This window comes from Lonchura striata, chromosome 12 (assembly GCF_050655825.1).
Source record: "Lonchura striata isolate lonStrDom1 chromosome 12, ASM5065582v1, whole genome shotgun sequence".
Taxonomy (NCBI): Eukaryota; Metazoa; Chordata; class Aves; order Passeriformes; family Estrildidae; genus Lonchura; species Lonchura striata.
In genome coordinates this window covers 15,590,378-15,617,375 of record NC_140714.1, presented here as the reverse complement: position 1 = coordinate 15,617,375, position 26,998 = coordinate 15,590,378, and the positions used below count along the sequence as shown (strand labels likewise).

General features: G+C 45.0%; 1 long non-coding RNA gene across 1 annotated transcript in view; it reads left to right on the top strand.

Moving 5' to 3' along the window:
* The window catches only part of LOC110472603 (uncharacterized), a 141,847-nt gene that overhangs the window by 81,423 nt on the left and 33,426 nt on the right, over positions 1 to 26,998 (top strand). Inside the window, exons 5-6 of the long non-coding RNA XR_014958185.1 lie at positions 3,078 to 3,243; positions 7,725 to 7,946. This is a non-coding gene — a long non-coding RNA (uncharacterized LOC110472603). The remainder of the gene's footprint in view (positions 1 to 3,077; positions 3,244 to 7,724; positions 7,947 to 26,998) is intronic.

The window sequence follows — 26,998 nt, the reverse complement described above, 5'->3', positions numbered from 1 at the left end:
TGAGGCTTTGTTTCCAGGAGTGTTTCAAGGCGAGGGGATGGAGAGCTGCTGGAGGCTCCGTGACTGCCTGTGCCAGGCTGCCCGCGCTGGGGGCACCCCCAGCTTTTCCATTTCCTTGCCCGTGTTTTCACTCTGTGTTTACAGAGGGGGTTGTTGAGATGTTTGCATGTGGGAGCCTGGGGTTGGTCGTGACTTAATCCCACCCGTGCGATTCGGCATCTGCCGGGCGCTGGGATTTGGCCTTGGCACCGAGGCTTTCCTCAATGGCAGCCGCAGGGGTGTGCAGCTTTTGGATCCGTTCTGCTCTGCCCCTTGCAGTGGCCCTGAGCTCATTGGATTGGCCTTGTGTGAGGTGAAGCAGAGGGGTCAGGACGGGGAGCACTGGGGTGAGCAGGGGCTGGCAGCGCTGCGGCCGTCGCGCGTTGCGAGGGCTGAGGGGAGGCCTCTGGGCAAGGGACGGCTGCAGCTGCAAGCTCACAGCCTGCCCAAAAAGCTGAAAGGCCTTTTTGGTTTTGCCTTCCATTTCTGGGGTTGTGGATGGAGTCCAGCCTCCCCACTGCACAGAGGGCAAGCGGGAGTTGTCTGGAGGGATGAGCTCCCTCCATCCAGCGTGTGGCCAGCTCAGGATCTGTGCATGCAATAACCCTGAAATTCCCTCTTGCAGTCTGCCTGCTTTGTGTCCTCTACAATCAGCTTTGCAGTTTGCAAAGTCTTCCCAAACAATCTTTCCTTGAATTTTCCCTGAAGGAGGGTCTTTAGGACAGCAGAAGTGAGGAGGCCATGGTGGCCACCTTCTCTTGTCTCCGGCAGACATAAATTTAGGATATTTGCTGTACAGAGTGAGCATTGGTCATCCTTGCCAGGATTCCAGGTATTAGTCTGGAATTATTTGGCTGTGATCTGACTGATGACATCCACCTAAAAATCATTTGCTGCAAAGCACTTACTGTTTCTGGGGCCTTGGGGTCTTTGTGTCACTTCTTGCAGAAACCAAGGATGAAGCACGAAAACTTTTGGAGTTTTACCAGTCCTCATTCTTCCTCCCCTGTCATGCCCTTCCCACTCCAATGAATTTTTTCACTGTGAATATAGGCACTGTGAGTAAAGAAAGTAATTGAAGAATTCCCTAGACGACACTTGTATTTTTGGCAGACACATTTTCTGTTAACATCTTGAAGGCTCTTCTGCCTGGAAAGCACTTCTCAGTGCCTCTGCTTTGTGTTCACACCATGACTGCTGCCCTCAGCCTGGCTGCTGACTTTGCTAAACTAAAGCATTACAATAAGCTAAATAGTTTGGTGCTCACAGGCCCTTTTCTCTCAATAGTTTGGACCATCCTAAAATCCTGCTTGATTTTAGGATGGTCCAAACTTCTTCAAAACACAGTGAAACTTATGTTGCTGAATAAAACTCTTTCCAGGATAGGTTTTGTATGCTCCTTCAATCCAGTGACTCACGCCTCTTTGTGGGATTGTAGCACTAGGGTCCTGCTGCTTTTGCTTCTCTGCCTGCTAATGCTCTTGGTTGTCTGTTTTATCCCTTTTTTTCCCTTAAAACTGGAGAAGAGAAGAACTGGTGGAGAAGAGCTGCTGTATTTAGTTTTTCCTTCATCCTCAGCATGTGTACAGTGAATGCAACAACAGATTGCGGTACATTCTCCCACACAGCTTTCCCACTTTTTATGGATCTCTGGAGTACCTAAGGCCTATTTCTGGCATTTCCTCTTTTCCCTGTCTGCTGACCTTGGCTCTCCTCACACACACTCAGTTATTCCCTGAAGTCAAGCAGTGCATCATCTCTGGTGCCTGTGGAGCACACAGAAAGCTGCAGTGCACAGCTTTTCCACACCTACAGAATTAGGTGCTAGCCCCTGTGCACCCTTGTGAAAAGCCAGCACTGGGAGGAGGATGGAGACTTCATGATGTTAACACCTGTCTGGCCTCTTAGCTAAAATCCAGTCCAAGATTTGCTGAGGCAGAAACTTGGCCACTGAAGCAGCAGATGCTGCTGAATTTCAGAATAAAATGTCACTGTGTGTTGGCACAGTGAAAGGCGTGTAGCGCCTTGCAGAGCAGCCAGCAAGGACAATATTCCTGGCTGGGAGCTGAGGGAGCCAGGAGAAAGCCATGGTTTCTGCTCCTGGTACCTGGGTTGTTTGTCTGCCTCCTCTCAAGCCGATCTGCCACTCTGGCAGAGCTGCCTCTGAGCTTAGGCTCCTCTCAGAGAAATTGGAATCCAAGCAGCCACTTAAACGGGCAGCTCAGGGAGAGCTTTTTCCACAAGATTGTCTTCCATTGGTGCCACACACTGACATCTGCTGAGCCTTGTGGTCCTTGTGCCCCCTTCTCCACGATTATTGTGACAGACAGGACACATTTTATCATCTGAGGGGTTTTTTGGGGAGCTGTGCCTCCTTTAGGGACAGCTCAAACAGCCCCCTCTGTGCTAGATAAGAGATTGATTCCCAGAACATTCCTGTTGGGAAGAGGATTTGTATGTAGAGGAATTTCCTCTTGGGTGGAATGAGGAGCAAAGCTCAGGTTGTCTCTTTTATGGATCAATTCACTCTTGCAATGAAGATTTCTTTCTAGTATATGCTGATTTGTTCTCAGAGCAACCTTGGATGTGATAGAATTTTTTTTTAAGTAATTTTGGGACTTTGGGGAAGTGCAAAACTTTCTGCACTGCACACCTATTAATCCCTGGAAATCCAGCTGCCTGTGCAGCAGCAAAACACAGGTGGGTCAGGGGGTCTGGTGTCTCTCTGGCTTTTAATGCTGTGCCAGTGTCACTCACAGTGCCCCTCACTTCCCTGGCCATGTCCAGCCTTCCAGGATGGCAGTCACCCCCATGAGAGTATGCATGCAACTCATTGCTGTGTCAGATCACAGAGAACCCCAAAATGAGAGTGTAATGTTGCTGGGAGAAGGAATGGAAATTGTGTCAATTTTCAGGGCAAAATAATGTCAACAACCCCTTCTTGAGCAGCATCTGCTGAGGGCAGGGCTGGTTTCTCTCATTCTTCCTCTCTCTTTCTTGTTTAAATGTATATTGATACACTTTGTTTCTTCCCCCAGCTTGGATAAAACCCACCAACCTCTGCTGAATGCCTGTTGGACAGCTGTTCCTCAGCTAGGGAAAGGTTCTTCCCCCAGCAATGGTGAAGAACTGAACAGGCTCCCAGGGAACGGGCACAGCCCCAAGCCTTACAAAGCTCAGGAACTGTCTGGACAACACTCTCAGGTACATGGGATTTTGGGGTGTCTCTTGCAGGGCCAGAAGTTGGACTTTGGTGGTCCTTGTGAGTCCCTTCCAGCTCAGGCTATTCCATGATTTAATTACTGGTACTTTTGGATGGTCATGGGCATTCCTATCCTCTCTGGCTGCTGCCCTCGTTGGAGGTGTCATTGCTTCCGTGGAAGGTAGGAAAGCGAAAACTGCTACAGCCAGGGAGAAGCACTACAAGAAGTCATCATCTGTACTGATTTCTTTATTTTTTCTTCAAGTGCAACTTGTCTGCTGCCTTTTTGCTGCTTCCTAAGGAAGATAGGCATATTTGTTTATTTTTTGAAGCTGGAAGTTTTGGGCAATGTATTTTTGTTTTGCTTGGGGGTACCTAAAAATTGCTACATTAATTTTAAGTCCAGTGTTGAATAATAACTGCCTGGAGGTTTGTTACTTGTGTAGCAGGTTGGTGCCTGATGTGATTTTAAAGATGACCAAGACATAAAACCCTGAGAGAAAGAATTTATGGAGAACAGATAAGAAAATTTTTATTAAGAGAATGTGATTGTCTTTCAATTTACTTTTTTTCCTCCTTAATATTGTCTGTGGCCAAAAACATCCCAGAATTTGGATTGTCCTGAATATTGTTATTCTCAACAGCACTTTCAAGGGCAAATACCTCCTGAAGTGCTCAATAACAGGTCTTGTATCCATTCTTCAGAGGAAATCCTGTGCAGTGCCCTGAAATTCTTGTTTGTTCCACCATCTCCTAAGCTGGAATGTAATTTTCCAAATGAAGGATCACTGCTTCTACACCCAGGACACAAAATTGAAAAATGTGCATCCCTCAGGGAGGGCTTTGGAGCCTTTTCTTTGATGGGGGCTCACTGGTCCTTTTGGGGCCATTTGGTTGTTCAGGTTCACCTTGGTACCTCAGGTGCTGAGAATGCCAAAACCAAGCCTGTATGAAACTGTGCCCTGCTATGCTTCAAACCACTGGGCTTTGAGGGGTACCCAAAAAATCTTTTCTGTGGCAGCTTTGATGTTTCTGTACTGTTAACATTATAAAATTATTTCTCTGGATGATGCATGAAACTGAAGTTTGGAAAGAAACATAAAGGAGTAGCTGCTGGGAAGTTTTAAGCTTAGAATAGTGTAACTGTAGATAAAAAAAAGCTTTTCAATTTTAATCTTAGTTGTTCTAAAGTGGATCTGATCTTACGAGATCAGGGAGAATTGCTTTTGAAGCAGAAAGGGAAACAAATAAGCAAGTAACTAATGATTGAGGAAGCACACACCCAAAAACCTCCACCACTCCAGCAGAGTGCTCAGGAGAACAGCATGCATACTCCAGAAACAATGTTCGAGCTCATGGCTTGTTCTGGGGGAAACACAAGTCAGCTCAAGTGCTATGAGACAGGGACCTCAAACAGTTGCTGTATTTTGAAATCTAGGCCTGCAATTTTTCTGGTTACTGATAAATGTGTATCCTGCACAGCCTGGGATGCATTGGGAGGGCTCTGCTGAGCAAGGTGTTCTCTCTGCTTCATCCCTGCAGCCCTTGTTAGCTGGGCCTGTGGATCTAGACACTCTCTGGGGATTCTGCAAACATTCTGCAGTTGTTCCCAATTAAGGGGCATGGTATTTGCTTTAGTCTCTATGATCCTTTAAAAAACATCAGCAGCAATTTAGATGTTTATGGCACATTTAATACACTTAAACTGCTGTGCTACTTCTACATTATGTCTGCAGATCCCATGCACTATGTTGTAAATAGCAAACTGTGGTATTGGCATTTCATTTTAACTCTTGTGATAGTCTCTTGCAGTTTCAACAGTAATGGTATCCTGGCTACTTACAATAAATGCTGTTTAAGCAAGAGCCTTGTCCTTTCCAAACAGAACTGGGGGCAATGTGTAGTAAGAGCATGAGAAGCAGAAACAACCACCATACCTTGCAGATAGCACAATCTACACTCTGTAATCAACAGAATCCTTGCAGCTGTGCTAGATCTGATAAAATGGGATTTGGCTTTTTAAGGTTTGGGAGAGAGAATTTTTTGCTTGCTTGCTGCCGTGGTGCTGCTGTTGGTATCCAAAGAAGGTGATGTCTGTACATTGTTCAGAGAGAACTGCACAAGGACAGCTGGAAATGTGGGAATTTGGTGGGATACCAGCAGCAGAGGTGCCTGCCCTTGCACCCCCTGCAGCCCTGCTTTGGCTGCCCAGGCAGTGCTCATGAACCCTCCTGCAGTTGTTTACAGCAGGTCCTGCTCCTAGGGGGTGATTGCCAAGGGTTTTACAGCTCCAGGGATGTGGCATCTCACCAGGGTCTTGCTTCCCAAGGCCTTGTTAGTGCTAAATGAGAAACATCCAAAAGAAATTTAAGTAAAGGACAGGGATGTGGGGGTATAGGTGACTTCTGTCCTTCACCCAAATGGATGCAGTGCCTTAGACTGCTGCCTTTCTCTGCTGCCAAATGTAACTTGGATAAGAATTAGAACCAGGCTTGTGATGGCTTGTAATCACATAAGATCTCATGATGCTTTTGAAAGTGTGTAGCTGCTAACCCCAGCATCCTGGCCACTTTCCAGCTCACAGAATTACCGTCTGTCTTTCCTGCCCCCTCCCCTCTACACCCCTGTAGTTTCAATTAGATAAGTCATTCCTTACTTCTCTCCAGAATAGTGCACGTGCCTATATTCTCCCCACAGAGAAAACCTTCAACATCCACTGTATTTTTTTATCTAGATGTCATTTGCTTTGCTTTGTCATTTTGTTATCTAATTAGTATTATCATGTCAGTGCACTTGATACAACCCGTCTGGTTCTGGGACCTGAATGTAGGGAGTGCAGCATACAGCTAATTTATTAATTTTCTAAACTCTACACTCAGTCCCTTATTTAGGCTGAGTGTAACAGGCTTCTCAGTACTGATTTTTGTCAGGAGGATGTTGGTTTACTCATCTGTACATAGTGATACAAACATCATAAATTGGGATCCTTAATGACTCATTTCTGGCTGCTGAGTGGTTTTTGCACAGTGCTTCTACGAGCACTATGGGGATGCTGAAACAGGGTTTTCTTACCCTGATGGCAGGCAAAAGCACATGGCTTGGGCTGGAGCAGTGTTCTGGACATGGTTTGGGGTCTGGTGAGTGTTTCAGAGTGTCTGCAGCAGTGCCTGGCATGGTGACACAACACTGAAAGGAGCTGACCTTCCTTCAGCTCCAGCTGTGCATGTGGCAGCCTCAGCCTGGGTTCCAAAGTGGGAGATTTTGAAGTCCTTAAATGGCTAATTTTTCCTGATATGCTGTGACAGTGCCCCTGTAAAACAGTCTGAACTTCGTGGCTCGCTGCATGTGATAGCAGAGGCATTTCTAGGGCTTTTCAATCTCAAATGACTTTTTACACTTCAGCAAAGAAAGCGAGTCCTTTACCCTGGGATGTGAGCTGGGAACAGATGGACAATGATTTTTCACCAGCCAGTCTGTTGTCAGAACAGTGATTCTCATTGACAGAGAAGTTAATAAACATTAGGAGGATATTCCACAATTGACATCTCCAGTCCGCTGCCTTAATACTGGTTGTAATTCAGCTCAGGACCTTACAGAATCTTGTGTTTCCCAAGCTGTCATTTGAATGTGTTGGATGGAATTAAATCCAGTCTGGTTCAGATGTTGGAAAATTGATCTTTGTTTTCTGTACTTAGGCAGGATTAGGCTGGGACTGTAAATTTTTGGAGAGAGCCTGTGCAGCTACAGTATGCTAATGGTGTGGTGCTTAGGTTTGCTTATGGAATACACAAAAGGTGTGATATAAATAAAAAATTACTACATACAATAATGGAAGAAAATCAACTGAGAATAACAAATTGTCCTTAGAATCTCTTAAGAACGCACTGTTTGCCTAAGGAGGAGAGTTTAATTAAACCCCAGGGTGAAATGCATCCCTGGGGAGGGGGCCAGCACATGGCTTATGAATCAGTTGCACATTAACCTGTTTCTTCTAGTTTAGAAAGAGATGTATGGGGTAAGTGCTTGCTTCTTGGGTCATTGGGGAACAAATCAGTGTCCTGGATGTGTGCAGGGGAAAGGTGCTCTGAGGGATTTTGGCTGGTTTCCTCCCCTTTACTCCTCTGTTCTGTTTCTCTTCAGCAACCTGAGATGATCAGTTCATTGCAAGAGCATGGAGGGACAGGGCAAGGGGCAATGACCACATGGAAGAGAGTAGATTTAGACTAGATATTCAATAAAAATCCTTTACTGGGAGGATGATGAGGCACTTGCCCAGATAAGCTGTGACTGCCCCATCCCTGGAAGTGCTCAAGGCCAGGCTGGATGGGGCTCTGAGAAACCTGACCTGGGGGAAGGTGTCCCTTGCCATAGCAGGGAATTGGAAGGAGATGTGAGTCTGTGAGGTCCCTTCCAGCCCAAACCATTCTATGATTCTGTGTTCCTATGATTTCCCACTTGCTGTTGATTATCCTTCTCCTTTCAGCTGCTCAGGAGAGCTGCTGACTTCCACTGCTTCCTTCTGGAAATCTGTGTGTGCCAATGACCCCGGGGGAGACCATGGGCACCCTGTGCTTGGAAGGAGGAGGTGCAGAGGCAACACCCAGAAATGTCTGAGCTCTGCAGAGGATTGGAGCAGGTGTCCTGTGTGTCCCAAAACAGCTTTACAGAGGATGTGCCAGTCTATCTATCTCTGCCTGAGAAGAAGGTAGGAGAAATCATGATATTTACCCTATAGAGAGCAGCACCTGCTCAGTGTTGCTGGGTACTCTTTGTTCTGATGAAAGCCCATAGAAACACGGGAATAAAACCATTAGGATGTCGTGGCTGCTTCCTGTCTTACTTCCTTCACAGTCTGTTGCAGGTGTAATGAAAGAAAATGTGGCCCATTGGGCAACTTTCTACTCAAGGGTGTACTGTGAAGGCTGTGACACCTATTAATTTGATTAAAATAAGTATGGGGCAAATCTTGATATATTCCAAGGCCAGCTGTGGAAAATGACACCTTCTTAGTCAGACCTGCTTTCTGTGGTTTTTCAGAGAAGTCTGTTACCAAGCCTGAGGAACACAATTATTTTATGTCTAGTATATGAAAGGGTGCTATTCTGCTTCAGAACTGTGGTTAAGTAAGTGAAGTTCTTAAGAAAAGTCAATTCTATACTAGCCCAAAGTAGTCTTGCTGGTAAGACAGACAGTAACAGGGAACTGGTAAACATTATGAGCAGAAATGTGTTGGTAAAAAAAAAAATCCCACTTTGAGATTGAAGTAATATCAGTGAAAAGTTTGAGTATGAAGAGAAGAGGCATGTGTCAGAGAACAAAATCTTTCTGACTAGAAATTGCCATAGTGAAAAGACCAAAAGCAGACCTTGGAATGCTGCTGATCAGCCATTGTGTTAGGTACAATAATCTTGGTAAGGCATTAAAGAGCTTGAAAGAGCCCTAAAATGAGTGATAAGTTTTTTGTGACAATTGAGTGTTTTCCAGACTCCTATAACCCCAGAGTTTTGCAGGAAAAGTGGCTTTTATGTAAGTTCAAATACATTCAGTGTGTATGTGAGCACAGTAGGTCTGGGAGCACCAGGATCACTGACTCCTGTGTGTCCTGTGTGGACAGACCCTGCAGGGGAAGGGAGAGCTCTGGAGCCTGGGCAGACAAGCTGATCAATGGACCACATGGAGCCAAACATTCTTAAGACAGGTCTGAACAAGTTTATTAAACCTGTGCTAGAGCTGAAAAATCACTGTATTCTACAAATCCACATTCAGTTCTCTCTGGGTAAAATTGCATGGTAAACATAAGCAAAAATCCATGTCTATTACTTACAGCTGATTTAATTTTTCATAGAAAGTGTTTCACTAAAAAGGAAATAAATTGGGAGGTGCATTTTCTATGCATGGGGGCTTTGCAGTGCAGCGTGTTTGTAAATAAGTGCAGAGTTTGGCATTTCAGAGAATCAATAAGGCACATTATAGAAAGTGGGAGCCAGGAGTGTTTCCCATCCTTTGTGTACTGGTAAACCTGGGAGCAGATCAATGGGTTTCTGTCAGCATTCAACAATGCCACAACATCTTTCTGAAGTAATTGGGCAATTCACAGAATGAAAGATACCATCCAAGGGCTCTAATAGTAGTTTCTGTAAGAGGAATATTTTTCTGGTATTGAGGTGTTCTGAGGAGACCAGGCAGTCATCCTTTTTTTTCTTTCTCTTCTTTTTTTGAGGTAATTCACTTCCTTTTAAGGTTACAAGTAAACAGACTTCAAAATGACAGCAGAAATGCAAATGTTGTCTTTTCATGGCTTCACCACTGATGAATAGAACAGCCTTAGGCTGGGTCACTTCTTTTTGCCTGAGGACTCTATCAAAGGAGGTCTGAAGCTTTCATACTCCAGGTGCTTGCAATACAGATGGAACAGGGGATGTCTTTATGCTTAATATTTGTGTCTTTCAGTGCCTAGAAGTGAGGTGTGCTTGCTTACTGGTAACCGGTGTCTCCTTTTTCCCTCCTTTGCTGCTGAACTGTGAACAGTTGCACTCCTGGGGAAGGAGAGGGAATGGGAGAGGTTTGTGCTCAGGACTTCCCCACAGGCAGCACACAAGTCCCCTCCCTGTGTGTCTCAGTGAAAGTGCTGAGAGCAGCACCCCTGGGGTATGTGGGGAGCAGAACATCCCCAGTGAATGAGGGCTCTGGGTTAAACCCAGCTTAAGAGGAGGCTCTGTATTATATTCCTGCTCCATTAGGAAGTGTCAGAGCTGCTTTGGGCTGAGGATTGCCATTGGTGTCAGGAAGGAGGAGTGAGGAACAGCAAACATGATGGCTCCTGAGACTTGCCACCATCATACCCTGGTCAGAGACCTCAGGAGTTTTGTAGTGTGGCCAGCAGAGAATTGGAACACTTGTGTGCAACATCCCATTGCTCCTTCAGTCATGGTCCAAACACCCTTCAGCAGCACAGGAGGAGCCTCAGGACACTTGTGGGCATCTCTGTGGAATTCAATGATTCTTGTTTGTGCTGTCACCCTCTGTAAACGGATTGTGAAGCCTTGGCCTGAGAAAAATTGTTATGCCAGATATTGGAGGTCTGTTTAAAAAGGATGTCATTCTTGTGCTGAGTATGAAGGATAAAGCTGTGGCAAGTGTTTCCTTTCTTCTGGAAAATTGTCAGTAGCCATGCAAATCCAAAAGCTGGGTGTGCCTTTGGGAAGTGGAGTTGGAAGAGCAGCAAGGCCCAGGCTGTGCTTTTCCTAAATGTTGTTTGTTTCTGGAGAAGGGATACCCAGAGGGTGGATAAAGGCTGTTTGTGCTGCTATGTGAAAATTAAAACCAGAAGCTGAATCAGGCTCTGGAATAAATGCCTGTTGTGGAGCTGTTTCAGGAACTGCACTGGTGCAGTTTGGTGTCTAAAATCCCTTCTAGTCTAGGGGTCTTTTCCTTCCTCACCAGTCAGATACTGCTGGTTTAGTCCATTATTTTATTATTTCCATTTGCAAAGAAGCATGTGCCCACCATTGCTTTTCTAGTGTGCTCAGGCACCACTTTTAGGAAGTATATGGCACAGAAAGGGGATTACTTTTTCCATCCTTCTTTCCCCAATCCTTGGACCATCCTTTCTCTCTTATCTTTGTCCTGATATATACCCTGTATAAAATAGCATTTCCTAGTTAGTGCTTGCATGGCCAAGTCTGGGAGGTGCAATGGGGGAATCCTTGGTTCCTCTAAACTCAACCTGTGCAAAATGCAATCTGTGCAGAATGTCTGCAGCGTGAGCATGTCAGGCACACTCATTTTCAGGGGAAACCCAGACCTAGCAAGAATATTATTCATTGCAACACTGGGGAGATTAAATCAAGCCCTGTTTCCATTGTTGAGGTAGGAGGTTCCTCCTCATGGTGCCAGCAAATTTGCCTCAGTAAGGTGTTTGTCCAAGGTCTAAATTCTGAATGGCTTCAAAATAAAACTCATTTAAACTGTGGCAAATAGTTTCTGTCATTTTCTTCTCTTTCAGGAGTGAATTCTTCTATTTTTCTCATAAATTAGTTCAAAATCTTACAGTTCACAAATTGAAGGGAGGAATTGCTGCTTTGTTATAACATGAAATTTATCTTGTATGCAAGTGTTTGTTTTGATATCTACTTCAAAATTTAGTCCTGAGCTCAGGAGAATGAACCATTATTTCTTTCAAGCTGATTTAGTCCAAGTGGAAGAAATTGCCTCTCTACTGTTGCATGCACTGTGGAACCAAAGAGCTCTTGGATAATTTTGCTGAGGTTGCAACAGGGTCTTGCTTATAGTGCAGAGCTAATATTTATTGTTCAGCATTTTCCAGAGAGCTTAATACATGGTTGCATATTAAAATAGAGATAGGAAAGGATAGTCTGTGACATGTAAGGCAGATTTGACAGGAAAATCTCTTACCCTGCCCAGAGCTAAAGCAGCACTGATGGCAATGGAGCAAACCTGGCTGCTGTGCCCCAGCCCCAGGTGACAGAGGGATGATGTGCCAGGCAGTGTCTGCCCATGTTTCACAGGGGTGGCACTAAGGGAAACTCCAGCTGGACAGAGATAACAGCAATGCTCAGCAGGGCAGGATGTGATGCAGCCTCTCCCAGACTGTCCTGGCCTTTGCATCTCAGCTCAGGGTAAAACTACATGGTGGTTTGATTTTCTGTCTAATCATTCACCTTCAGGCACAGGAGCAAAAGAGCAGACCACAGGGAGAAGACATCATTTAACAAGCACATTTTTTGTTGTTCTTTATTTTTAGTAACACTTTCATTTCACACTATTCAGCTGAAATTAGCCTTCTGTCTCCTTGCGTCCTATTCTCCCACTCCCTGGTTATTTGGCAGTTGGGATAAGGTTTTTGTTGTTGTTTTTTATCTTCCTCACTGACTGGGATGTAAATTGTCTGAGCAAGAAGGAATTAAAGTAGGACAGATGGCACCACCTGCTGCTAGTGCTTTGCTCCTTGAAAGGCTTCCTGGCCACTGAGTCTGTTTTGGGCAAGATGAGGAGGAGACAGGTTTATGTTGTTTTCTGAAGTCCTGAGAGTAGCTGTTATTCTGGCTCTCCCTCTGTCTCTGCTGTGAGCAGCACTGTATCCCATCTGCTGGTGGCAGGCAGGATAAGATCCCATTTTCTTTGAGTCTTTAAGGGCTTCAGGTTCTTCTGCCATTTCTGCTTCTGCTGCCAGCTCTGTGCCTTTCTGTCCATCCCTTCCCTTCCTTGGGAGTCCGGTACTGGCCAGTTAAGGGAGGATGCCAGCTGGGGGGGAGAAGGAGGAAAGAGAACATGAAAAGGTCAGAAATTGCTGTGGTGCCTCAGTCCTGTGTGACCTGTGTCTGGCAGAGCTGCTGGTCCTGGTAAGATCAGGTTCTCCACTGGGCTCCCTCCCACAGGGAGTTCTTGTGAAAAATTATATCCACAAACTAAACACAAAGAGTAGAGCCTCCTCACATCTTTCCAAACCCATTCCAAGCCCATTTGTCTAGAGGCTTTAGTGAACCTGATTATGAACAAACCACAATTCAAAAACAAAAACAACTGATTTTTTTCATAGATATTAATTCAAAAGGAATCAAAGAAAAATTGGAAAGTCACACTGGAGAACATCAGCAATTTTCTTAGCTGAGTTGTACCCAGCAGAGTAACTTTGGCTTGAATGTAAGTGAGGACCTATCTCTTGTACCCAGTTACATGCAGAATGCTCACTAATTATGTGTGTATCTCAGCAGGTGCCCTGTCAAAGACCCCAGGTACACTGGAAGCACCGGTGGTTAGTCAGGAAATGAATGACACTATGTCCATACATGGGAGCAATAAGCAATCAGAAACAAATGAAATTTTAATCACACTTGCTATTGAAAGTGATAGCTGACATTTTTTCCCCATTCACTTAAAAATGGCATCTACAGATTCTAAAATGTAGAGAGGCATCTGGTTTGGGGGAAACATACTCAAAAGTTTTCTTTGCAAAGGGCCAGAGTAATGGGTCTTCACACAGCAGCACTACGTTCCTTGCTTAGGGGGCATTGAGGAAAAGAGTAATTTATCAGGATTATTATGTTAAAAGAACAACACCAGCACTTGAGGCAAGGGCTTACTCAAATAAATAACCATGTAAAGAAATATTAATTCTAATGAATTTCCTGTACATGCCATAGGGATGCAGGAATATTTATGAAGTGACTCACCTGATCATCCCTATCCCAAACGACCCCAGAAGAAGTTGTTAGAGAAAAGTAACTTTCTTGAAAAATCAAACAAAAAATCCCCCTAAGAAACAAAACCATCAGAGGCTATGGTAGGCAATTTAAATACTTTTTTTAATCTTAAAAGCATATACTCATCTTATTCCTGGTGGACTTTGCTTTAGATGTTTTTCCTAGAACTCTTCCTAATTAGCATACTGGCTGCCATTTCCCACTTTTTAAATTGCAGAAATCATCTACCTTGTGATTTGTGTCGACAGCTTAGTGGAGAAATGTTCCTGGAAATCCCAGCTTTTTATCACTACTTTAAAAACATCACATATATTCAGGGGGAAAAAAAACCCAACCAAACCCATATTTTTTTGTTTTGGAGCCTTTTTGAGTGAACTCCTCACTTTTGTCTATGGTAGTGTATCCCAAGTGGGGAGCAGGGACCTGGAAGGGCTGGCTGATGCTGCTAAAGTTGTGTTATGATATTTTCACTAATCTGTTCCCCAGCTCCAAGTTCTCTGCTTCAAGTCTGGTGTAATAAAAACATGTACAAATGAAAACTCTTTCTGTTTCCAACAAGCTCGGGGTTTTGCTGTGTTTTGGGTTACAGCTGCAGGCTGATTTCCTTCCCTTCATCACTCACAGATCTGGAACCATTTTTCTTTCTCATAAATTAAGGGGAGATTTGGGAAAATCCTAAGTGCAAACACACTTCTGCATGAACAGCACCAGGTACCCGCTCAGCTGTGTTTGGCAGTCCCGTTAAACTCCTCTGTGAGCTCTTGTCCTGACACAGCGCTCACTTAATCTTCGCCCTATTGATTTAACCTAACAATCCATATAGGTTCCTATCTGGAAAACCTGTGAAGAAATTGATGCAAAATGACCTCTTTCTGAAGTTTGTAGAAGTGCTGCTGAAGCAGCATCCTGACCCCGCAGCCCAGTTTTAGTGGGTGGGAGAAGCGGGCAGTGCCTGCGGAGCAGCCTGAGGGAGCATCCATCCCTTCCCGGCTGCTGCTGTGCGCGGTGCGGAGCTGTGCGCGGTGCGGAGCTGTGCGCGGTGCGGGGCTGCGCTGTGCGCGGTGAGGAGCTGTCCTGTGCGCGGTGCGGGGCTGCGCTGTGCGCGGTGCGGAGCTGTGCGCGGTGCGGGGCTGTGCGCGGTGCGGGGCTGTGCGCGGTGCGGAGCTGTGCGCGGTGCGGGGCTGTGCTGTGCGCGGTGCGGGGCTGCGCTGTGCGCGGTGCGGAGCTGCGCTGTGCGCGGTGCGGGGCTGCGCTGTGCGCGGTGCGGAGCTGTGCGCGGTGCGGGGCTGCGCTGTGCGCGGTGCGGAGCTGTGCGCGGTGCGGGGCTGCGCTGTGCGCGGTGCGGGGCTGCGCTGTGCGCGGTGCGGGGCTGCCCTGTGCGCGGTGCGGAGCTGTGCGCGGTGCGGGGCTGTGCGCGGTGCGGGGCTGTGCGCGGTGCGGGGCTGCGCTGTGCGCGGTGCGGGGCTGCGCGGTGCGGGGCTGCGCTGTGCGCGGTGCGGAGCTGCGCTGTGCGCGGTGCGGAGCTGTGCGCGGTGCGGAGCTGTGCGCGGTGCGGGGCTGCGCTGTGCGCGGTGCGGAGCTGCGCTGTGCGCGGTGCGGAGCTGTGCGCGGTGCGGGGCTGCGCTGTGCGCGGTGCGGGGCTGCGCTGTGCGGAGCTGTGCTGTGCGCGGTGCGGGGCTGCGCTGTGCGCGGTGCGGAGCTGTGCGCGGTGCGGGGCTGCGCTGTGCGCGGTGCGGAGCTGCGCTGTGCGCGGTGCGGAGCTGTGCGCGGTGCGGAGCTGTGCTGTGCGCGGTGCGGGGCTGCCCTGTGCGCGGTGCGGGGCTGTGCTGTGCGCGGTGCGGAGCTGTGCGCGGTGCGGAGCTGTGTGCGGTGCGGGGCTGCGCTTTGCGCGGTGCGGGGCTGCGCTGCCCCGCGCGGCTCCCAGGAGAGGGCAGCTCCGCTCCTCCGCAGGGCCAGAGCTCCTGCGGGAATCCTCAGCCGCTTTCGGGACCGCTCTGACCAAGCGGGAAGCGAATTTTGCATCCCGGTGGTTGTTCGGGAGCAAGAAGCGCTCAGAAAGGGGCTGCAGCTTTGCGGGGAAAGAGGGTACGATCCCAGCTGGAATGTGGGTTTTTAATTCCTGGCAGGTTCTTTCTGTCATTTCCTGTGCTGTGGCTGAACTGACTCCCCAGTCCCCTCCTTTCAAACAGAGATCTCAGCTGCCTGTCCTGTTCTCTGCGATGTCCCTCCTGCCAGGAGCTCCCCATCACTCTGATCACCCCTCATCGCCCCTTCCTCGTGGCAGGACGGGGAATGGCTTCAAACAGAAAGGGAATAGGTTTAGGTTGGATATTGGGGAGAAGTTTTTTACTGTGAGGATGGTGAGGGCCTGGCACAGGGTGCCCAGCGAAGCTGCGGCTGTCCCATCCCCTGGAAGTGTTCCCAGCCAGGGTGGACAGGGCTCGGAGTAACCTGGGATAGTGGAAGAGGAACCTGCCCATGGTGGGGAGGTGGAGCTTTAAGGTCCCTTCCAGCCCAAACCATTCTACAATTCCAAACCACACTCTAAATTCTAGATATATACAATAGGCTCATGATTTCTGGGAGAAGGTGTAAGAGGCAGATAATGGGGTGGATGTAATTGTTGTAGCTGCTGCAGAGACCACAGAGAAAAGATGCTACCTGTGGGTTTTTTTCCACCCCATGATACTTCATGATACTTTCAAAAAAGTGAAAATTGGAGCTTTGGTAACATCAGGACCAAATATTCCAATACCCTCCTATCTTGAATTTTCAGATGAATAGAGGATTATTAAAGGCCACTAGAAAACACTGAATGTTGGAATAGCCCAGGACAGAGAAATGTATGGCAAGATCTTGATGCAGTTCTTGAAAACTCTTCATTTTCCCACTTGGTCTTTCACTGAATGCAAATCAGAGTTTTCTTTAGATTAGAACTGTAAAATAACACATGGTTCTGAGGAACAGTTGCTTTGTTATAGAAAAAAGCAGGGGTTTCACTCTGTGAGCTGTCAAAAGAGTGATGGTAGTATCTTATGAAATGTAGTTTGTGTTTCATCTCATGTTTGACTACAGAGAATTGTTTGAGCACTGACAAATGGTGTTAAGGGCAGCATGATCTACAGCATTTGAGTCGTGGTTGTGTTCTGCTGTGAGCTTCAGTGTGAGTTACTGAATGGGGCATCAGTTTCACTCTGAGGCAAAACATGAATAACCCTGAGATCGAAAAGTAGTTTTAAACTGTAAATATTGTTACTATTATTAAAGCATTTTTCTTTTTCTCCTTTTTGTCTGTAGTCTCAGGAAGTCTGAGTTATTGCCATATGAATCCTTTTTATAGCTGGAAACAAAAAGTTTTGTGTGGATTTTTACAAATATTTATTTTAATTAAAATTAAAAAAACCCTAAAGCTGAAATTAATCTGGACCACACCCTTGATGTAGTCTGGAAAAAAGTAATTCCCATTTTTAAAAGTATCTTTAAAATCAGAGTAGCAAAGGACATAAAGAGCTGGATTTATACAGAGATGTGAGGCAGAGAGATGGGAAGCAGTGAAAATACTCCTCAGACTGCACTTGGGGGTTGGTGGTCTTTGCTGAAGATAGGACAAAATTCTACCCCAAAGGACCTCAGCAGCAGCCAGTGTTCCAGAGACTAGAGATTGCAGGGGTGTTCTCAGTCTTTCATTGGTGCCCTCTCAGTTTGTCTAAAGAACTTGAACATTCATGAGGCAGACCCACACTCGGTGTCCTGCCTGCTGGGGGGATGCTCTGATCAGGCCAGGGGAACTTTCCTGCCCCTGCTCAGCCACTCTTGGTCTGTGCTAAAAACTGGATGGGCTCCAGGCAGAGAGGCTTGGAAAAGAGCCCTGGGAGTTTGTTTTCCTGCTTCCCTGGGCTGCAGAATGGTGGCTGAAGAAATCACTTCTTAGGGCTTCTCCAGAGGCATTTCTTGCTCACCAAGGGGATTTGCTCGCTAGCTTGCACAGCACAGCCTTGGGACACACTCCTGTTCCATGGGAAAGCAGTTCCTGGAAAGGGTAGTTTTAAATCCTTGCTGTGAAATAGAGAATGGATGGATTTTCCATATTCTGTGGAAATGTCCTTGTCATGTTGGCTAGAAGGCTTTTACTGTCCCCTTCCATTCTGGGAGTCCAGCCTGAGAATAAAATCATTCAGCTGAAAACTATGGGAGAGCTTCAGCCCCTTTTAGAGTATCACTACATAACCTCCTTCCCTGGGATGCCCTTTCTCAGCACTAGGAAGAAGGGTCTGTCCCTGGCTTGGCTAGCTGATGTTTTGGGTAAGAGTTGAGTCATCATATTCCCAAGTTTCTGTTTCTACCTTTCCTATTTCTAGATAACCCTCCAAAGCCATGTTAGCAGGACTGAACATTGAGCTGTTCTGTGCATTGCCTTCAGATATCAGTGTTTTACCCTGGGCTGACTTCACAACTGGTTGTTTTTAGTAATCTGCATCTCTCATGTTATTTTTCCCCCTAATTATTAATTTAGCTCAGAAAATAGAGCACATTGTGGGTAATCTCAGATAGCTGAGCCCTTCTAGAAGCTGATATGAGATAAGCTGGCTCTCATTAAGTTGCAGAGGGAGAGCAGAGGACCGCACATATTCATCTGACATCAGGAGCAATAATCTGGGTAGCACATGAAGAATTAGCAAAATCTGAGGCATCTGAGCACAGCAGGGATTTTTGCTTTCCATCTGAGATTTTGAGAAAACAATGATATACTGTTTAAGGTGATGAACTTAGGTATTGATTTAGGTATTGCTTCAACAAGGACTTACCTTTGCTACTATGGTAGAGTGTGTTTCAACAGAAGTAGTCTAATAGTGTAGCAAAACAATAAATTTAGGAAGCCAATTTTGGATCATTATGGGTAATAATATCTTCTGATCTGTCCAGACCTTCTCTGTTGCAGGAGTCAGGTAGAAATCCAATTGCATATGTTTCCTAATGCACCTAGAATTATGTGGGAACAGAAGGAAACACAGGAAAGTGAGGAGCTTAGATCTTGGAAAAGGTTTGTAGTGAGGCTGTTTTAGGGCTGTTTTTTTGTTAAAAACCTTCTTTTTTAAGAAAACCTTGCTGTTGTTGGTATGCTGAGTGTGCAATGGGACATGCAGGTGGCAGCAGGCCATTGTAGGGGTTTCTGGAAGTCTTAGATTACAAGGGGAAATGAGGAATCTGTTAAAATATTTCAATTTAGTGCTCTTCATGCAGCCAACTGAGGACCTGAGCTCTCCTCTCAATAGTGGAGTGCAAGTGCTGGCTCTGTGACCCCAAAGATGACCCTCATTAGAGCTGCCAACATAACCCTGGCTGCCTGGCACAGGGGTGTGGTGCAGGTACTGAGTGACAGATGAAGTGGGCAATAAACTTTATTCAGAGATTTAAACTGTCACAGTCCCATCCAGGGAACATTCCAGGAATTTATGATGATAATTTTGTTCTTAAAGTAGTCAACTCCACCAACTGCTGAAGCATCTCCTACAACTAATACTCCAGACTCTTCCCCAAGGCCATGTAACTCTTAGTTACTTTACACTTGACTTAAATTACTCCAGTTAATATATTTTTGTCCTCTAACCTTTGCCAGAAAGGTCAAAATCATTTGCTAGCAAATGATAAACTCCTTTCCTATCCAAGGACTCTCAGGAGTATAATGATTTCTTCAACTTGCAAATATATTTCTGACCAGTCTGGGCAAACCTCGTAAAGGATTTTACCTTCTACCACCTGCTGTGCCCCATGTACTATCAATTTCTACAGGGGCTGCTCACGAGCTGAAGAGAGTAAGTCCTGCCACTATTTAAAAATAAATAAGTAAATAAATTCAGTACAGTGAGATGCATTTCCATCTCCTTCCCTTTAGATGTGCTATGGGCCCTGTCAAATTACACCATGTGAAAGGCCAAGATAAGCAGGTTTCAGTCCTGCACCAGTGACAGGTTTTCCATGCATAAACCCCGCTGCTTTGAAGTCCATTATCTTGTAGTTCTGAGTTAGAAGCTTCTTTTCTCTTGGAGATGGGACTCCCTGCACTCCACATCAGCTGGGCTTTCTCTCTCAGCCACAGGAAGGCTCCTCAGCACCAAAGCCAACTTAGTTTCAGGTCATTTGTGAGGGTACAATGTGTTCTGAGCCAGACTCGGGATCACCAACGCGGGTGGCTTCCCCTATGGCAATGTGAGCAGTGAGAGCAGAGCAGCAGTGCTGGGGTGAGCAGCAGGGCAGTGGGGCACAGCTGGGAATCCTCCCCTGGTGCTGGCCCTGTGGCTGATGCACAATTTGCTCCCCTTGGGATCTCTCCTCCTGGAGGCCACACAGGAGCCCATCCATGATTCAGAGGTCAGGGTTGAGTTCTTGCACACTTGGGTCACCTCTGGGGGTCACACTGGCAGCTTCCCAGGGCAGGTGCTCTGTGCAAGGACGAGGTTCAGCACCTGCCAACAGCCAGAACTTGGCTGATGTTGCTGGAATTCTTGCTTGTGTGTGGAAATACTGCTGTGCCCTGAGGTGTGAGCAGTGCATGGCTCTGGCTGGAGGTCTGCCGGAGTCATACACTCTCACGTGTATTGAATGTGTAATGTATTCATACACTCCAATGCGGGATGCATTTATTTTGTTTTATTTGTTTTCCAGCTCTTGCTGCAGTAACTTTCTGCAGTCATGCACATTCTCCACATAAAGCAAGGAAGAAAATATATTTAATTTGGCTTCCTATATAAGCTACACCCTTTTGGCACAGCTTTCATTTACAACTGCAATGATAAGCAAGCAATTCATCTTTCAGTGCAAATCAATAGGAGAATCTTGTTTCATCTCCATTTCCTTTCATTTGCTTTTCCTTTGCTACACTGCTCTTCTCCTGCCTGTCTAATCCCTCTGAAGGGAATCTCAGCCCTGCCAAGAGCTGCCTCTGGGTGATTGAGTTACTCTGTTCCTCCTGCAAGCTCTGTCCAACTCCAGAAAGGTTGAAGCACTCAACTGCTTCACGTGGACTTAAATTTAGCTGAGTGTAGCTGTAGGAACAGTTATGTGAGCAGCTTTGTCTTATTTCCTAAACTGCTCTGAGCTGGCACATGGAGCCCATCCTCTGGTAGCCCTGCTCTACACTCTCTGCTCTTTCCTCCATGGGATCTCTGCTCCTTTGCTGCATGTGTCAAATGAATCAGGGAACAAATCCTGTCTGTGGGATTTCTGTTCCACTTGAGAGGCTCTGTGAATGTGAGGATGAACAAGTAGGTTTTTTTCCTATGTTCTAATTTGCACACAGTAAGCACAGAACACAGAGTAGCTTTCAGGGGGATACTGGTAGATACTGGTGCTTTGAACTCTTCTGGTCAGAAAGTGTCCTTTCCTGAATGTTTCACTGGGATTTTGTTAGGGATTTTTTCTTGTCCTTTTCCTAAGTACGTTGTTTTCATCAAAAAATTGAAAACCTTTAATTGGGATGCTGGCAGAGCAGAAAGGAGCAGCTCTGAGATATCAGTGGGGAGTGGGAGTCTCCCTGCTTTCAGTCTTGCCTGAGCAAGTGTCCACGTCCAAACTGCACATGCTGTGGTGAGCTGTTACATGGAGCTCCCTAAATACTCTGCAGAGGCCAACAGCTGGGAGCTATTACCTGTTTTACTACCTAAAATATATAGCATGGTTCATGAAGGAGAATAGTGACATGAAGTACAGGACTGCAAAGCCACCAGGAGGGCAGCATGAGCCAGAAGAGTTGTGAACAAAATTTCAAGTGATCTGTTCAAGATGTTCTGCTTCTGCTTAAAATTTTCTTAGGGGTTTAAAATAGTCATGTCAGTCTTTTCCTAATGGAATCCAGTTGTGGAACCAGCTGTAAACAGGGTTTCCTTTACATTTCCTTGTGTTAATGCCCTCCTGTGCATCATTCAAATGAACTTTTGAACTGATGAGCAGAGCTGCTGCATCTTCCCTTTTGTGGGAAGCATTTCTGGTGGGCAGCCAAAAGAATGGATTCTCCTTTCAGTTTAAATTAACAGCTCTTTTTAATGAAGTAACTGAGCTGCAGTTAAACCTGCCACTTGTCAGCCTCATGCTGCTGACATGTAGCAAAGGTATCAATTTTATTACTGTGAGCTTCCAGATGGAGAAACTGTCTAGTGTAGAGAGCATCTTTATATCAGTCATATCAGCACTGACAATTGTTTATTTATTAATTGTTTAGCTTTTCACTCAGTGCAGACAAAACTGTCAATACCTACTGCCTTTTATCCATGGGTTTGGGGTGTGCTGTACTGAATACAAAGGGAGACCTATGTAGTAAAATATGGATTTTACAATAAAAAGAAAATAAAAAGATAAAATAAAATAAAATAAATAAAATAAATAGAAATAAAATAAAATAAAAAGAAAAAAAAAATCAGGCAAAATTAGTCATAGTCCAGCACAGACCAGGGTGTAGACTTGGCCTGTCACTGCACAGAATTCAAATATTCTGTATGTGCAGTTTTTGCTAGGAAAAATGGGTGGATTGTTTGCTATTTTTAACTCATAGATGTGTGTCAAATTGTTAAGGAAACAGTCAAACCATATGCTGAACCCAAGAGCGTAATCAAGAGGGGATAAAAAACCTCTCACTTTTGAAGCTGCATGTTGCTGGAACTTGCAAAAATCTGAAGATATTGTGCTGCTTCTTCTAATTGCTGCTGCAGCTGGTCTGGGTAAGGTCTCCACAGGCACCTTTTGAGGGGCACCTGAGTTTGCTTCATGGACATCTAGGCAAAGCCAGGAGCCTTTAAACACTTCTAAAACAATGTCTGTGAGAAAAGGAGGTGATGCTGAAGGTGATGCACAGCAAGGGGCTGGTGGGGCTTTTAAGTCATCTTTGGGCTTTGAGCTCTGGCAATGCAGCTTTTATTCTGTGCTGCGCTTCAGAGCTTCCCCCCACAACTCAGAGCCTTAATAATAGTTTTAAAACACTCTCCTGGCAATTCTTATATAAATGCAGGGCCTCTAGAAAAAGATCCAAGCTTGAAACTTGAGCTAAAGTGTTGACAATGGGCACTGCTGCTCTTAGTGGGAATACCTGTCACCCGATGTGGAGGTCTGGCATTGTCACTGTTCCCTGTTTGAGACCAATTACTGCTGGGCAGGGAAGAAAGAATATGCAAGAAATCTGTCTAATAACCACTTTTGAGGTGCTTTGTAGGGACTTTTTTGTAGCTAGCAGTCTGCTAAACTGTTTACCACCTAGAGAGCATTGTTGCTGAAAGGCTCAGTGTAGTTTTAGCTGCAGCTTTTTGCAAATTCCCCTCATTCTCTTCTCATTCTCACCCCTTTTGTTACCTCCTTCTTGCTCATTTTTATGGACATAACCTGAATTTTTATTGGAGCAAGTAAGGTCAAATTCAACCTTACAATCTCTGCTGTGATTTGGGAACTGCTTTTGTGTTCAGGGAGCCATTGTTCTCCAGCCTCAGCTTGGAGAGTTCTCACATGGATAAGGCTATCTCATAAAATTAAAATCCATGCAGTCAATTACTGTTTTTTTTTTTTTTGTTTGTTTGGTTTTTTTTTTTTTTTTTGTTGTTGTTTTTTTTTTTGTTAGTAATTAACTATTTTGACTGACATTCTTTCCAGGTTTTTGGGGAAGGATTTTGCTCTAAGGAAATCAGTCTACACATTTAATAGCTTGGCACTGAGAAAACCTTGAAATATTAAAAAGATTTTTTAATATAGGCTGTAGCATGGCTCAAAGCATCAGAGGTTTTAAAAAAAGTTCAATGTTTGGTTTTGTGGTCAGAAACTGAGAAGTACTTGGCCAATACAGATGGAGCTCTCCCAAAATCTGTTTACAATTAGGAATACCAGCTCTTTTGCAATCTGACCTTCAGTCCTTTGGTTTAGACTTAAATATCATTTTCCTTAGGCTGAAAGGGCCACTACAGAAATCTCTTTTGCTGTCAAACACATCCTTTGCTGGACTCATTTGCCAGCAGCAGTGACAGGAACTCTTGTTCACTCTCTGTCTCTGCACAGTAAAGCATATCCTTGTAAAAAAAGTTTTATAAAACCTGGGATTTTTTTACCATGCCAAATCCCACACAGCTCAGGCCATACTGGATTAAAGTAAATACCAGGTCCAGACTGCAAGACCTCTCAGAGGGCTGCCCTGGCAGCCTGGCTCCAGTGCCCATCCTCCCTTGGTTTTGTGCAAGGGAAAGGCACCAGGAGTGGGTTGCTGTGGTGGCACTGGAATTTTCTGCTCTTTCCTGACAGATGCCATCTCCTCTTCCTTAACAACCTGTAGCCACAGATCACACAAGAGTAACACTGAGCACATCACATTTGGGAAGTGCAAATAGGCAGTGATGCAATACTCCCACACTCTCACACACAAAATTCAAGCTGTCCAATATATAGCACTCTCTTCTTAAAAATTCCTAAATGTTTGTACCAGGGAAATTTGCCCCATTTTTTTAAATTTTAAACAAGTGTTTTTTAAGTGCTAAGTGACTCCAGAACCCTAACCCAAAAAACCCCAAGCCATTAAGGGAAATTTTTAGACATTCATCCACATTTGTCAAATGCAGTCTAAATTTTTGACAGTGGTGGCAGAGAGGAATGTTGAATAGTGCTGGTGTGGAGTCAGGTCATTGTTTAATGAAGATATGTTTTGTAGCCAATTTCCATTAAGGTATTCTCCTGATCTGACAGTTACTTAAATATTGCTTCTAATCACACCTACTGTGATTAGAGCCAGTCACATTTGCTTCCCAGCCATGCCTGAAATAATCAATGCATGGAGACCTGAATTGTTTTTTCTTTCACTATTTTGAAGAGAATGTGAAGGATTTACCAGTGAGATATAGCAAGGACCCCTTAAGGAGCAGAGAGTGATCAGAGCTCACCTAAAGTAGAAATTATAAAAAAAAATCAATTTATTTATTTCCTTAAGAAAGATTTCTGAATGTTACAGAAAATTTAGAAAATGGAATATAAATTAGTTAATAATCTGAAAACTCAATGTTTTTCCTGAGAAAATGAAGCTTTTAAGGTGTGTCAAGGTGGGCAATGGGAGTGGAATCACCTACTCCTTCTTTAATATGTTTGGGGTTGTTGATGTTGGGATTTTTTTCAATTTTATTTTGGGTTTTTAAAGACAGCATGTTGGTGCTTTTGCAGTGGTGGATAATTGAACTCAGCAGCCAAAATGAGTCTGGTTTTCAGATGTCCATCCCCTTTGTCTTGTGTAAAGAGTGAGGGCAGCTTTAAACATTCAGTGAATGGCTGGGCTGGGATTGCTGGAGTGTAGGAAGAAAGACCCTTTCAAAAGCTTTATTTAGGTACAAGGCTCAAGGAAGGAGCATCAGTCTGTAACAGAAAGCTCATCATCCAAAGTCTGGCTGTGATCCTTTAACATTTCAAACCAACTTCACAGTGCAGAGAACTGTCAGCCCTAGCAATCAAAGCATCAGTGCTTTAACATTCCCAATTTTCTGCAAAGAATTGAGACCTCCAATCAAACAAATACTCTGTGTTCAGTCTATGAATGCTGATTTTCTTTTAAGGTGCAATTACCTGCAGGTGACTTCCAGTGTCTCCCTGTTTGCCAGCTTGAATCCCAGCAAAAGCACGTGCCTTGAGCTGGATGGGTTCCTTAGCTTGAGAAGGAAATCACATCTTTTCTGCTGGGGAATTTTAGACATCAGGGATACGGGTGGACATTACCTTCCTGGAACTTGGGCAAGCAGCTGAGTGCAGATTTCTAATGGCTGCTCAGGGATCCATGGTGACTGCATGGGGTCACTGAAGATTTTGCCTCTAAAATTACAAAAGGCACAAAATACAGGTATATGTAAATATAAATATACACAAGGTATTTGTTTTGCAATATAGAGCACACATACAGAAGACAGCACATTTTCATTCTCCAAGGGGAAATTATTTCCTTAAACAATGAAGAAATACTTTAGGTTATTTTTAAACAAAAGAAAGGAAGTTTTCCTGAGCAATTCCAGCATGCCAAACCCACAGCCAGAGTACACATAATGCTGAGGAAGGTGTAGACTGAAAAGACTGAATGACTGAGTGTCAGCATCAAAGGGAAACAGTGGCTGACAGCGAGTGAGTGGGAGATTGGGCTGTCACATCAAGGGGGAAATCAGTGCATGGAAACAAAAATGAAGTAACATTTTACCAGCTGGTTGGATAACTCATAATGATGTTCAGCTTTTGGTACACAATGCCTTAAGCAGACTGCTGATGTGAGAGGAGCCCCAGCAAAGATCTGCCAAGTCATGTATATTTTTAGGTGTTCACACAGATTTCAGTGGGTGCAGGAGAAAGAAGAGGTGGAAAAAAGATATTAGAGTAAAAGGTGATAGTGCTGTGACACCATGATCTCTGGGAAATTATCCCCCTTAGAGAGGAACAGAACCCAGGAAACATGACAGGACAACCACAATTGTATCTGCACTTAGTCACTGCTCTTGTATAAAATGATTGCTGGCAAAAAGTGAGCATCTTAAAACAAAATCTGAATTCTAGAGATTTCCTTCCTCTTGTTAGTCTGCTTCCCAAGGACCCAATTATCTGGCTCATGGAAACAGATGCTTATACATTCACCACGATCAGTTGTGTTTGTGCAGAAGCTGAGCCCCCTTCTCCTGCAGTGATTTTCACCTGCTGGAAAGGCGATTGCTTTGTGACCTCTCCAAAGGAGATCTCTGCCAGCCTGGTGCTCTTATTTTCTTTATTTAACAGCTACATGTGTACCTGCAGGAAGCTCAGCTCATGACTTGTTAGCAGAACACTGGAGTGGTTCCTCTCTGTGCCCCAGCATTGCTCCAGTCTGGTCATTCCTTTGAATTGTACAGGACCGAGGCAGGGAGAGGAGGCAGGAGCAGCCTGGGCAGCAGTTTCCCTTACAGCATTTCAATTGTATAAAAGAATTTCATGCCTTAGGTTGGGCTCTAAAATAGATGTGGGTCTGCTGTGAAACAGAGGTCTGGATTTAGGTCTGGATTAATTTCCCAGATTTCTGAAGAATTCACAATATTATGACTGGTCATTTCTCTTACTCTTGCAGGCTTTGTAGGGAGGTGAAAGCCCTGCAGCTCAGTGGTGCAGCTTTTGCAGCTTGGGCACCTCCCTGTGCCTTCAGGCTGGGCAGGAGCTGGCAGCCCCACTTTCCTCCATCCATCCAAGGAACGTGGATTCACTTTTTGGGAAGGTTCACTGCAAAATTTGTAAACCTTTAAAACAAACTGGTCCTATTAAAACTCCCAACTTAAAATATCTGCATGCTCCATGTGGATTCTAAACTGGAAATAAAGCACCCAGTGGGCTTGCTTGCCCTCATCCTCACAATGTTCATGAAGTTTTTTGTATGAGTTTTTTGAGTTTATTTTTTGCCTTGTGTGTTTTTTTAAAAACTGTCATTGCATCCAGAAGTCTTATTTCTAAAGTATGTTCAGGTTTTGTAGGCTATCAGATTACTTAAGTCAATGATGCCTATATGACGGTGCTGTTAATTTTAGAA